Source organism: Dysidea avara, chromosome 15 (genome assembly GCF_963678975.1).
Source record: "Dysidea avara chromosome 15, odDysAvar1.4, whole genome shotgun sequence".
NCBI classification, from domain to species: Eukaryota; Metazoa; Porifera; class Demospongiae; order Dictyoceratida; family Dysideidae; genus Dysidea; species Dysidea avara.
The window spans coordinates 10,475,543-10,488,194 of NC_089286.1; the positions used below are offsets into that span (position 1 = coordinate 10,475,543).

At 38.8% G+C, this 12,652-nt stretch overlaps 1 pseudogene; it reads left to right on the forward strand.

Moving 5' to 3' along the window:
• The window catches only part of LOC136245132 (dynein axonemal heavy chain 10-like), a 55,392-nt pseudogene extending 42,740 nt beyond the window's left edge, over positions 1-12,652 (forward strand).

Genomic DNA, 12,652 nt, shown 5'->3' on the forward strand with positions numbered 1-12,652 from the left:
GAACTCGTGATAACAATCTTAGAGTAGGCGGATGATGAGCGCTTCATTATCAGCACAGACTATGTCGATTCGCGCCAAGTTTGGTGAGTAAGCAGCGTGACCGTCAGACAGACAGACAGACAGACAGCTTTTCAGCTTTATATATATAGATTATACAAATTATATACATATATTTATTACATGCTCATTATTCCCCACAGGATTTTTTTTGCAGCTGATCTCTCTACTGGGTGACTTGAAATGTAGCTGAACTATATACAGGATGGTTTCTTTGTAGCTGAACTCTCTGTAACAGGTGATTTGTTTGCAGCTAAACTCTCTACATGGTGGTGTCTTTATAGCCGAACTCTCTACATGATGGTTTCTTTGTAGCTGAACTCTCTATAAGCTGACTTCGTCTAGCTGAACTCTCTACAGGGTGATTTTTTGTAGCTGAACTCTCTGCAGGGTGATTTGTTTGCAGCTGAACTCTCTACATGATGGTTTCTTTGTAGCTGAACTCTCTACAAGGTGACTTCGTCCAGTTGATCTCTCTACGGGGTGATTTGTTTCTAGCTGAACTCTCTACAGGTGATTTGTTTGCAGCTAAACTCTCTACATGGTGGTTTCTTTGTAGCTGAACTCTCTACAAGGTAACTTCTTCTCTACAGGGTGATTTGTTGTAGTTGAATTCTCTACTAGGTGGTTTGTATGAGGCTGAACTCTCTACATGGCGGTTTCTTTGTAGCTGAACTCTCTACAGAGTGATTTGTTTGCAGCTGAACTCTCTACATGATGGTTTCTTTGTAACTGAACACTCTACAAGGTGACTTCTTCTAGCATGATTTTTCTACAGGATGAATTGTTGTAGCTGAACTATCTACAAGGTAATTTCTTCTAGCTGATCTCTATACAGGGTGATTTGTTTGTAGCTGAACTCTCTGCAGGGTGATTTGTTTGCAGCTGAACTCTCTACATGATGGTTTCTTTGTAGCTGAACTCTCTACAAGGTGACTTCGTCCAGTTGATCTCTCTACGGGGTGATTTGTTTCCAGCTGAACTCTCTACATTTGAATTGTTTGCAGCTAAACTCTCTACATGGTGGTTTCTTTGTAGCTGAACTCTCTACAAGGTAACTTCTTCTCTACAGGGTGATTTGTTGTAGTTGAATTCTCTACTAGGTGGTTTGTATGAGGCTGAACTCTCTACATGGCAGTTTCTTTGTAGCTGAACTCTCTACAGAGTGATTTGTTTGCAGCTGAACTCTCTACATGATGGTTTCTTTGTAACTGAACACTCTACAAGGTGACTTCTTCTAGCATGATTTTTCTACAGGATGAATTGTTGTAGCTGAACTATCTACAAGGTAATTTCTTCTAGCTGATCTCTATACAGGGTGATTTGTTTGTAGTTGAATTCTGTACAGGTGGTTTCTTTGTAGCTGAACTCTGTACATGATGGTTTCTTTGTAGCTAAACTCTTTACAAGGTGACTTCTTCTAGCTGAACTCTCTACGGGGTAATTTCTTTGTAGCTGAACTCTCTATATGATGGTTTCTTTGTAAATGAACTCTCTACAAGGTGAATTCTTCTACCTGATCTCTCTACAGGGTGATTTGTTTGTAACTGAACTCTGTACAAGTGCGTTTTTGTGGGTGATCTCACTGCAGGTTGATTTGTTTGTAGCTGAACTCACTAAAGGGTGATTTTGCTTGTAGCTGAACTCCTTGCATTGTATCTAGTTTCTAGCTGATCTCTCTACAGGGTGATTTGTTTGTAGCTGATCTCTCTACAAGTTGATTTGTGTGTAGCTGATCTCTCTGCAGGTTGATTAATTTGCAGCCGACCTCTCTACAAGGTAATTTGTTTGTAGCTGAACTGTCTATAAAGTGATTTATTTGTAGCTGATCTCTCTGCAGGTTGATTTGTTTTAGCTGAACTCTCTACAGGGTGATTTACTTGTAGCTGAACTCCTTACATTGTGACTAGCTTCTAGCTGATCTCTCTACAGGGTGATTTGTTTGTAGCTGATCTCTCTACAAGTTGATTTGTGTGTAGCTGATCTTTCTACTGGTTGATTTGTTTGTAGCCGATCTCTCTACAGGGTAATTTGTTTGTAGCTGAATTCTGTACAAGGTACTTTTTTGTAGGTGATCTCACTGCAGGTTGATTTGTTTGTAGCTGAACTCTCTATAAGGTGATTTATTTGTAGCTGAACTCCTTACATTGTGTCGAGTTTCTAGCTGATCTCTCTACAGGGTGATTTGTTTGTAATTGATCTCTCTACAAGTTGATTTGTGTGTAGCTGATCTCTCTGTAGGTTGATTTGTTTGTAGTCGATCTCTCTATAGGGTAATTTGTTTGTAGCTGAACTCTCTATAAGGTGATTTGTTTGTAGTTGATCTCTCTGCAGGTTGATTTGTTTTAGCTGAACTCTCTACAGGCTGATTTGTTTGTAGCCGATCTCTCTACAGGGTAATTTGTTTGTAGCTGAACTCTCTACAAGTTGATTTGTGTGAAGCTGATCTCTCTGCAGGTTGATTTGTTTGTAGCCGATCTCTCTACATGGCAATTTGTTTGTAGCTGATCTCTCTACAGGGTGATTTTTTTTGTAGCTGACCTCTCTTCAGGGTGATTTGTTTCTAGCTGATCTCTCTACAGGGTGATTTTTTGTAGCTGACCTCTCTTCAGGGTGATTTGTTTCTAGCTGATTGCTCTACAGGTTGATTTGTTTGTAGATGAACTCTCTACAGGGTAATTTGCTTGTAGCTGAACTCCTTACTTTGTGTCTAGTTTGTAGCTGATCTCTCTACAGGGTGATTTGTTTGTAGCTGAACTCCTTACATTGTGTGTAGTTTCTAGCTGATCTTTCTACAGGGTGATTTGTTTGTAGCTGATCTGTCTACAAGTTGATTTGTGTGTATATAGATGATCTCTCTGCAGGTTGATTTGTTTGTAGCCGATCTCTCTACAGGTAATCTGTTTGTAGCTGAACTCTCTATAAGGTGATTTGTTTGTAGCTGATCTCTCTGCAGGTTGATTTGTTTTAGCTGAACTCTCTACAGGGTGATTGCTTGTAGCTGAACTCCTTACATTGTGTCTAGTTTCTAGCTGATGTCTCTACAGGGTGATTTTTTGTAGCTGAACTCTCTTCAGGGTGATTTGTTTCTAGCTGATCTCTCTACAGGTAGATTTGTGTTGATTTGTTCATTGCTGATCGCTCTAAAGGTAATTGATTTGTTGCAGTTGAACACCCTGCAAAGTGTTTTGTTTGTAGCTGATCACTCTAAAGGGTAATTTGTTTGTAGCTGAACTCTCTCCACAGTGACTTGTGTGTAGCAGAATTCTGTGTAACTGAATTCTCTAGAGAGTGACTTAATTGTAGCTGAATTCTCTACACAGTGCATGACTTGTTTATAGCTGAACTTTCTTCAGTGTGACTTGTAATGTTCTGAATCTCTATAGTGGTATATTTGCTTAACTCTCCACATGGTGACTGTCTTCTTGCTGAACTGTCTATAAGATTAACTGTTTGCAGCTGAACTCCCTACAGAATAACTTGTGATGTAATAAAATTCTATAATGGAGTAAATAAATTAGCCGAATGCTCTATTAGGGTGACTGTTCTATTAGAGTATCTCGATCTCGCATTTGCTACACGGAGTTGGCTTTCGAATCATAACTCAGTGGTTTGTAATCCGATTCTTCTGTACTACTGCAAGGACTTTCTACGAAGATTATTCCAGCTATACACCGATTTTCAGCTCATTGCTCTAAGCGGTTTGCCTAGTAGGCGTGAAAACTAATACTTTTTTATTCATAAAAATCAATCGCGTAATTGTGACACAGGTTGGGTTTTGTGTCATATCTCCGTGGTCTTTATCTCGATTCCTTTCAAACCACCAAAAGGCACTCCTACGATGGTTACTCCATCTACATAGCAATTTTCAACTCATTCCATGAAGCGGTTTACCCTGTAGGCGTGACAACAAATCGATCTTGTTTTACGCGAATAATCGGTCATAACTCCTGAACCATTCATCAGATTTGTACCAAATTTGATGCTAGGATTCGCCTTTGGACTCCCTTTCTGTGTGCCAAATTTCAAGGCGATCGGAGTACGCGTTTGCTTGTTATAGCAATTTTTGCAAGTGTGCGAAAAGACGAAGAAGAAAAAAAAAAACGAAGAAAAAAAAACGAAACTTTGGCAGCTCGTATCTCGGAAATGGCTGGAGCGATTTCCTTCAAATTTGGAATGTAGACTCCCTTGGCTGGCGGGCAAATGTGTAGCAAATTTGGTTCCAATCAGATAAGTGATCACCGAGATACAAAGGTGTGAAAATGACGTTTTCGTTCTTCCTGTCAATATACTCACGGTGTGGCGCTCCGGCTTCTTGGGCCGCACGACACACTACCGTGTGTCTTGATGTAATCATGGATTTTTAAAATAGCTATATATATGTAATCATGGAGATTTGGGTTTTTCTGGCCAAAAAATCACCCAAAAACCAACTTCACAATAAAACCTTCCTGACCCCTTGGTGGTATTGGTTAGTTATAACCAAGCCCAAAAGTGCCTTCAGTACGACCCTAAATACTTCCAATAGATTTTGTTTTTAAAATTTATTTAATGGAAATGTCTACTGACTGACTAACTGCCAGCCTACCTGCCTGATGCCTTCAGACAGCGTAACTCGATAACGGCTAAGACTGCGGGGTTGATTTTTTTACTGTTCGAGATCACTGCCCTTTGTCCTCCTTTGTGTTCCATTCCTTTTTGCTGACAGCCCAAGGTATCGATTTGTGGTAGCCCGATGGCTTCCCTGCATTTGTAAATGGGAATCATCCATATTCTCCTTAGTGACTGGATTGATTGCAAATGTCCTTGATTTGTAACACTGCAAACCAGAGCGGTCTAGGTTTGCCAAATTGCAAACCTAGACCGCTCTTTCTCCTAGTACCTAACATTTTACCACTCACAATTTATATCGCCAATAGCCTAGTTCATTGGCTACAATTTGCACCAAGCATGTTAAAATCCGTTATTCTCTCAAGGAGAAATGAGCTAATTTCTAATGCATGTGCAAACGTTGTACAGAAATGCCCACCCTTACCTTAGCTATAATAGAGATTGAAAGCTAGCAACTGCAGTGAGGACTCATGATGATGCAATCGATTTGCTGTGGAACCAAAGTTTTGATTGTATCATTGCTTCATTGGAGTGTCAGCTTTGAAGTGGTTTATACTTCTGAGTTGGTAATGCAACCATCAGCAAATTATTATTATGTAGCCACAAATGCTATAACCTAAGCAAAGAAAAACATAGATATTAACTTGTAGTATATAGGCAGAAGAATTTGGAGCTAAAAACATTATTGTCATACCTAATTATAAGGTGTTCACTAATAATACTTACACTTAAAGCATAAAGGGCACGTTAGTGCTCCTTCAATATCTAGCTAAACACATTATTGTCAGTCTGAGACCTGTATGCCTGCTAAATTCATCATGGGTCTATCCATGCTTTCATGAGCCCATAAACAGCACGTTGACTTGAAGTGTACATATTGTGTGGTAATATATACATACCTGCAAGGAGGAGTACTTATGTATTTTATTTGATTGGATAGAAACATGCAAGGGTTTCCATAAAGTAGCCATTCTGCTATATCCCAGTTACTGTTCAGGAAGGGGCAGTAAATTCCTGATAAGCCCTTTTCTCGATTATACTGCTGTATTTATGTACTATGTATGCGTTACGATCATAAGAAGGAAAGGTTAAGTATTTAGATATCTGTTGTATTGTATGTACTCTGCATCTTTGCGTGTCTTTACAATTTCACAGATGGAAAGAAGAATTAGAAGAGCTGAAACAAAAACGTGTACGACTATTAGGAGACTGTTTGTTATCGTCCTCATTTCTGAGCTACCTCGGTGCCTTCTCATGGGACTTCCGTTATCAAATGCAAGTGGAGGACTGGCAAGCTGATGTTGTACAACGTGAGATTCCACTCAGTCAACCATTCAAGTTAGAAACATTGTTAACAAATGATGTTGAGATCAGTAAGTGGACATCTGAGTCATTACCACCTGATGAATTATCAATACAAAATGGAATACTCACCACAAATGCTAGCAGATACCCTCTCTGTATTGATCCTCAGCAGCAGGCTTTAAATTGGATCAGAAAGAAAGAAGAAAAGAATAATTTAAAGGTAGTTAGTTACTGTATGATCATTCCATACTTCATATGTACTTCTGTTCATTATTTAGATTTGTACTTTTAATGATCCTGACTTCATCAAGCAACTAGAACTTGCCATCAAGTTTGGTTTTCCATGTCTGTTTAAAGATGTTGATGAGTACATTGATCCAGTCATTGATTCTGTACTGGACAAAAACATTAAAGGTTGTGAATTCGATAAGGTTCTCCTAGTATATTTATACATGCAAACTTAGGTTCTGGTAATCGTCAGACCATCACACTAGGAGACAAGGAGGTGGATTATGATCCAAACTTTAAACTCTACTTGAATACTAAACTAGCCAACCCCAAATACACACCAGCCATATTTGGAAGAACAATGATCATCAACTATACAGTAACACTGAAGGGGTTGGAAGATCAGCTACTCAGTGTGATTGTTGGGTTTGAGAAGAAAGAGTTAGAAGAGCAACGTGAAAGATTGATCCAAGAAACAAGGTAGACTTTTATGTTTTTGTAATGTTATAATGTCAAGGAGCTGTTTAAGTTTATAATTGCATAATAATCATTTGTTTATTTCATATTAGTGATAACAAGCGACTGTTGAAAGATTTAGAGGATACTTTGTTAAGAGAGTTAGCTACCTCTACTGGAAACATGTTGGACAATGAGGAACTGGTACAAACCTTGGAAGAAACTAAAGTTAAAGCTTCAGAGGTACAGAAAACATTATGTATATACATAAAACCTATATGTCTATTCTATGTACATTGCTATATATGTAGGTGTTTGCTAAACTGAAAGAAGCTCAAGTGACATCAGCAGACATCGACAAACTCAGAGATGGTTACAGACCAGCAGCAAGGAGAGGTGCTGTACTCTTCTTCTTACTAGCTGACATGGCAGCCATCAACACAATGTACCAATACTCCCTCAGTTCTTACCTTGAAGTGTTCAACTATTCCCTTAAGAAGAGCCTCCCAGACTCTCACCTACCCAAGAGACTGAAGAATATCATGGACACACTTACACATAATGTATACAATTATGCTTGTACTGGTGAGTGTTAAAGTATTTGCATGAAGTTAGTTGTACTTTGCGTGGGAGGATCAAAGTGCCACCACTTACTGTATTTTCCATACTGTACCAATTAGCTGCATAACTGTACTGTATGAGTCATACAGTTATGCAAGGAATGTTACGAAAACAAACAGCATGTACATGACATTTTAAATAGCTAAAACTAATCCTACAAGTTGGTTCTATGACTAGAAATAGATTACATGAACACTGATCACGGAAAGTCAAAGCAACAACCCCACACAGACAGCACGATGGATCACGTGTGTGACACTGTCAAACGCTAAAACTAGCCAAACTAATGTTACCAGTTCATTCCACGACTACAATAGATTATATAATAACTTACTGATAGTCTGATCACCAAAAATTAAAGCAATTCAGAAAATCGCTTCAAGCAAGATGACCAGGAAGTATGACAAAACACTTAAAGCACCACCTATGTTTGTGTGTATGAAAAATACAGCACGAGGGGGTGTGTTGAGAGGCTAATACAGCACATGAGGTGAAGCTCTTGACACACAACCTTGTGCTATATTTTCCGTACACACGTGCAGTGGTGCTTTAACCTATAACATAATTGTAGCAATGAATTCTTTGCACAACATGTTGTTCAAAGTCACTCTAATTTTTTATCATACCTATTGTTTATCTTACAGGTTTGTTTGAGGTGCACAAGTTATTATTCTCATTTCAAATGACAATTAAAATTCAAGAAGTAGAGGAGAGTATACAACATGAAGAATTAGATTTCTTTATAAAGGGAAATATCTCATTGGAGAAGAGCTCTCGGCTCAAGCCATATAACTGGATTCCAGACCAGGGCTGGGAAGACATTATAAGGCTGAGTGAAATTAGCCCTGATGTGTTTGGTAGCTTACCTGGTGATGTGGAAAAGAGTGAAAAGGCATGGAAAGAAGTGAGCACTTATTGTAGTGTGAAATTTGATTTGCTGCTGTGATAATTATTGCACTTCATCTGCAGAATACTATAATTTATTGCATTGGTTCTTGTTTCTAGTGGTATGATCTGGACACTCCAGAATCTGCTACATTTCCTGAGAAATACTCAAGGAATCTCACTGACTTGCAGCAACTGATGTTGTTGAGATGTTTTAGAGTTGATCGTGTCTACCGAACCATCACCAACTTTGTGACCCAGAGGATGGGAGAGAAATATGTCACACCACCTGTGATCAGTTTTGAGTCTGTGTTTGAACAGTCCAGTCCTCTGTCTCCCATTGTGTTCATATTGAGCCCTGGAGCTGACCCTGCTGGAGACCTAGGGAAACTGGCTGAGAGAATGGGATTTGGAGGGAACAGACTGAAATTCCTAGCCATGGGACAGGGTCAAGAGAAGGTAAATGAATACTTTTTCACACATAGCCAAGAATCCAAGATCACTTTCCCATTAACTTGTCCTAGCTTAAAGAGTTGTGTTAGCCATTATCTTTTAATTTTCCATGTTATTAACAACATAGACACAAATAGAAAGAAACTTCATTTTTTGCCACTTATAGGTAGCCTTGCAACTACTGGAAACTGCTGCTTCAAGGGGTCACTGGCTGATGTTGCAGAATTGTCATTTGTTAGTTCGTTGGCTGAAGGACTTAGAAAAAGCTCTAGAGCTACTGCCCAAACCTCACCCTGATTTTAGACTCTGGCTAACCACTGCTCCTACGCCAGATTTTCCAATTGGTATTTTACAACGATCACTTAAGGTATCATCATGTTTGACTGAGTATTGTGTTACTGTATGTGTGAATGATCATGTCAGGTTGTGACAGAACCTCCCAATGGACTAAAGTTGAACTTACGTAGTACCTATCACAAGATTCCTGCATCAACACTTCGAGATTGTCCACATACAGCTTTCAGACCTCTTGTGTTTACTCTAGCATTCTTCCATGCTGTTGTTCAAGAGAGGAGAAAGTATGGAAAGGTAACATTCACATGTAGAACACATAATAATTTTATACACGTGTAAGTGTTTATTGTCACTGAGTTTTGTATAGCTACATGTGTTGTTGCTACATATTCTGATTTACACAGATTGGATGGAATGTATCATATGACTTCAATGAATCAGATTTCCGGGTGTGTATGGATATACTAAATACTTACCTCACTAAAGCTCATGAAAATGGAGACACCAAAATTCCTTGGGAGTCCCTGAAATATCTCATAGGAGAGGTATACACATAATGTAGTACAGACAATTTGTTAACAACATTAATGTACAGGTTATGTATGGTGGAAGAGCAATTGATGACTTTGATAGAAGAGTACTGAAGACTTATATGGATGAATACATGGGAGACTTCATATTTGACACATTCCAACCTTTTCACTTCTTCAAGAATGTTGATGTGGATTACTGTATCCCTGAAGATGGCAACAAGGACACTTATGTGGAAGCTATTGAGGCACTACCACTGGCAAACACTCCTGAAGTATTTGGGTTACACTCTAATGCAGAAATTGGCTACTTTACTAGAGCAGCTAAAGACATGTGGTCACAACTGATAGAACTGCAGCCTCAAACTGGAGAATCTGGCTCTGGTATTAGTAGGGAAGAGTTTATTGCCAACATTGCTTCTGATATACAGGTGAGAAGACACCATAGCAAATCAGTGACGTTTATCACATTGATCTTGTTACAGTCCAAGTTACCAGAGTTCTACAAACTTGATGTGATCAGAAAGCAGCTTGGTGACGTGCTATCACCCACCACCATTGTATTGCTACAAGAGTTGGAACGTTTTAACAAGTTAATCAAAAGAATGTCAGTGTCTCTGAGCAACCTTCAGAAGGTTAACTCTTCATAAAGACAGTGATGTTTTATGACAACCAAATTGTGTTATATTTGTACACAGACACTGGCAGGAGAGGTTGGAATGAGTGTAGAACTTGATGAGTTATCCAAATCATTATATAATGGTCATCTTCCCTCAATATGGCGTGCATTAGCTCCTGCCACATTGAAATCACTAGGAAATTGGATGCTGCACTTCTTAAGAAGAAATGCCCAATACCAACAATGGGTTTGTATAGTTGTACAATCTACACACATCAACACATAACATATATACATTTAGGTAAAAGAGGGAGAGCCATATGTGATGTGGCTATCAGGTCTACACATTCCAGAGTCTTATCTTACAGCACTAGTACAGGCAACATGTAGGAAGAATGGTTGGCCACTAGATCGGTCCACTTTGTACACTGCAGTCACTGAGGTATGTAGCCATATTGTAGATGAATGTATTAGCTGTGATACAATATGTGTACATTTACTAATCATATTGCTAGTAATATACTGTTATCCTTCTAGTATACTAATGCTGATCAGGTGTCTGAGAGAGCACCGTCAGGTTGTTATATTAGTGGACTGTATTTAGAAGGTGCCATGTGGGACCAGGAGAATCAATGTCTTCAGAAGTCTCTTCCTAAAGTTCTCATTGAAGAACTACCAACATTACAGATAATTCCTATTGAAGCACACCGTCTAAAACTTCAAGTAAGCACACTTTTACGTATAAAAGCCTGTCCATAAATTAGTATACATAGTTTATGTGATAATGTCATATAGACACTGACAGTAGCACCTGATCTCCAGCTGCTAGTGCTACAGCTCTGTCCATTTTACAAACATTGATTACTTAAAATAGCTAGTTATACCATTTACTACTGATACTTTAGACAAGTACCGTATTGCCTTGAATTATGGCCGATCTCGTATAAACGCCTGGTCCCGTTTAGTTGCCAGGGGTATACAATACAGCATCATAACAAAAAATAAACGTCGGGTCTCGAATAAATGCCAGGTCTCAAATAAATGTCTAGTGCAGTCATTATTTTTAACAATTCTGGGCGGTGTTATAAACGATGAAGTGAAGAACGTTTTAGAGTTCCTTTTAAGCTTGAATCTGTGAAATATGCTGAGGGAAACATCAAGGAGAGTCCAGGAGAGTACAACACCAAGGTATGAAGTTGACTCGTGAATGCTGATCAGGTATACAGTGGAGCCTCTTTATTACAGAAATTTTGGGACCCAGAATTTTTGGCCTTTTTGCTGTAATATAGAGGTTTTCTTCTTTCAGGGATAAAAAATGTATTAACCAGACCTGTGGGAGCCAAAATGTTTCTCCTTATTATGGAGTTTTTTTCTATCGTGTCCTTAATTCGGGGAGTTTGTTAAGAGAGGTTCTACTGTATAAGCGCCGACCTTGTATAGTCGCTGGTCTCATTTAGTAGCTGGGGTAAAAAGTTGCTTGAAAGAAATAAACGACCAGGCCGTAATTCGAGACTATACGGTACTATAGTGGCAAATTCTGGTTTCCAAAGGGAAACTGATTTGTGTGTGTGTGTGTGTGTGTGCGTGCGTGCGTGCGTGCGTGCGTGCGTGCGTGCGTGCGTGTGTGTGTGGTGTGTGCATGCTATAGTGGCATAGCAACTATTGAGGTAATCAAGTTAGTAAAAGTTATTTATTTTTATTTATAACTTATGTTTCAGATCAGAAAGTTAGTGTGGGTGAGTTGCTCATTATTCATTACAATTTATATGCACCTGACTGTTTTATTAGTTAGCCGAATGCTCTATTTGACTATCTTGATCTTTTATTAACCGATAAGTGAAAGGGTTAATCCCTTTTCCTGACATTGGGATTGGTCTTCATCCCATCTAACCTTCCTTTCTCTGTGCCTAGGGATGTAAGCAAGTTAGTTTATATCTTCTATATAATCATTAAACATTGAAATGATGAAATAATAGTGAAAACTTCATGATAATGGCCAAATTTAGGTGGTGATACATACAGTAGCAATGCGGGCAGGAAATCTGAACATAAAATTATCAATAAGCCCAAGTGAGGTTCATTGAAGAGAATTCACATCGTAGCACTACCAACCTTCATAGAGTAGTCAAGTGTGCCTTGCTTACAATATTCTTTCTAGCTTGCCCTTGTTCTAATGCAGTTGTGTTTGCGTGTGGATGTTGTGTGTAGATTTTTACAGGAGTGAGGAGCAAGCACACAACTGTCTTGGGGGTGTGCCCAGTTTTAACATTATTTTCCATAATTAATTTATAATAGTAATGTGTGAGTTTTTGCATTTCCTCACTTTAGAACACATTCTGGACACCAGTTTACACCACATCAGATCGTCGTAATGCCATGGGAGTTGGTCTTGTGTTTGAAGCAGATCTTGCTACTAAGGAACATATTTCCCACTGGGTGTTACAAGGTGTGTGTCTACTACTGAACACGGACTGAACGATGACAATCACATGTTTAGCTAGTTATTGTTCCCCATTGTATATAGTAATGGATTGTACCACATGTCACATGAATTATATTTTTATGATGATATTAAATGCAATATTCAACTTGA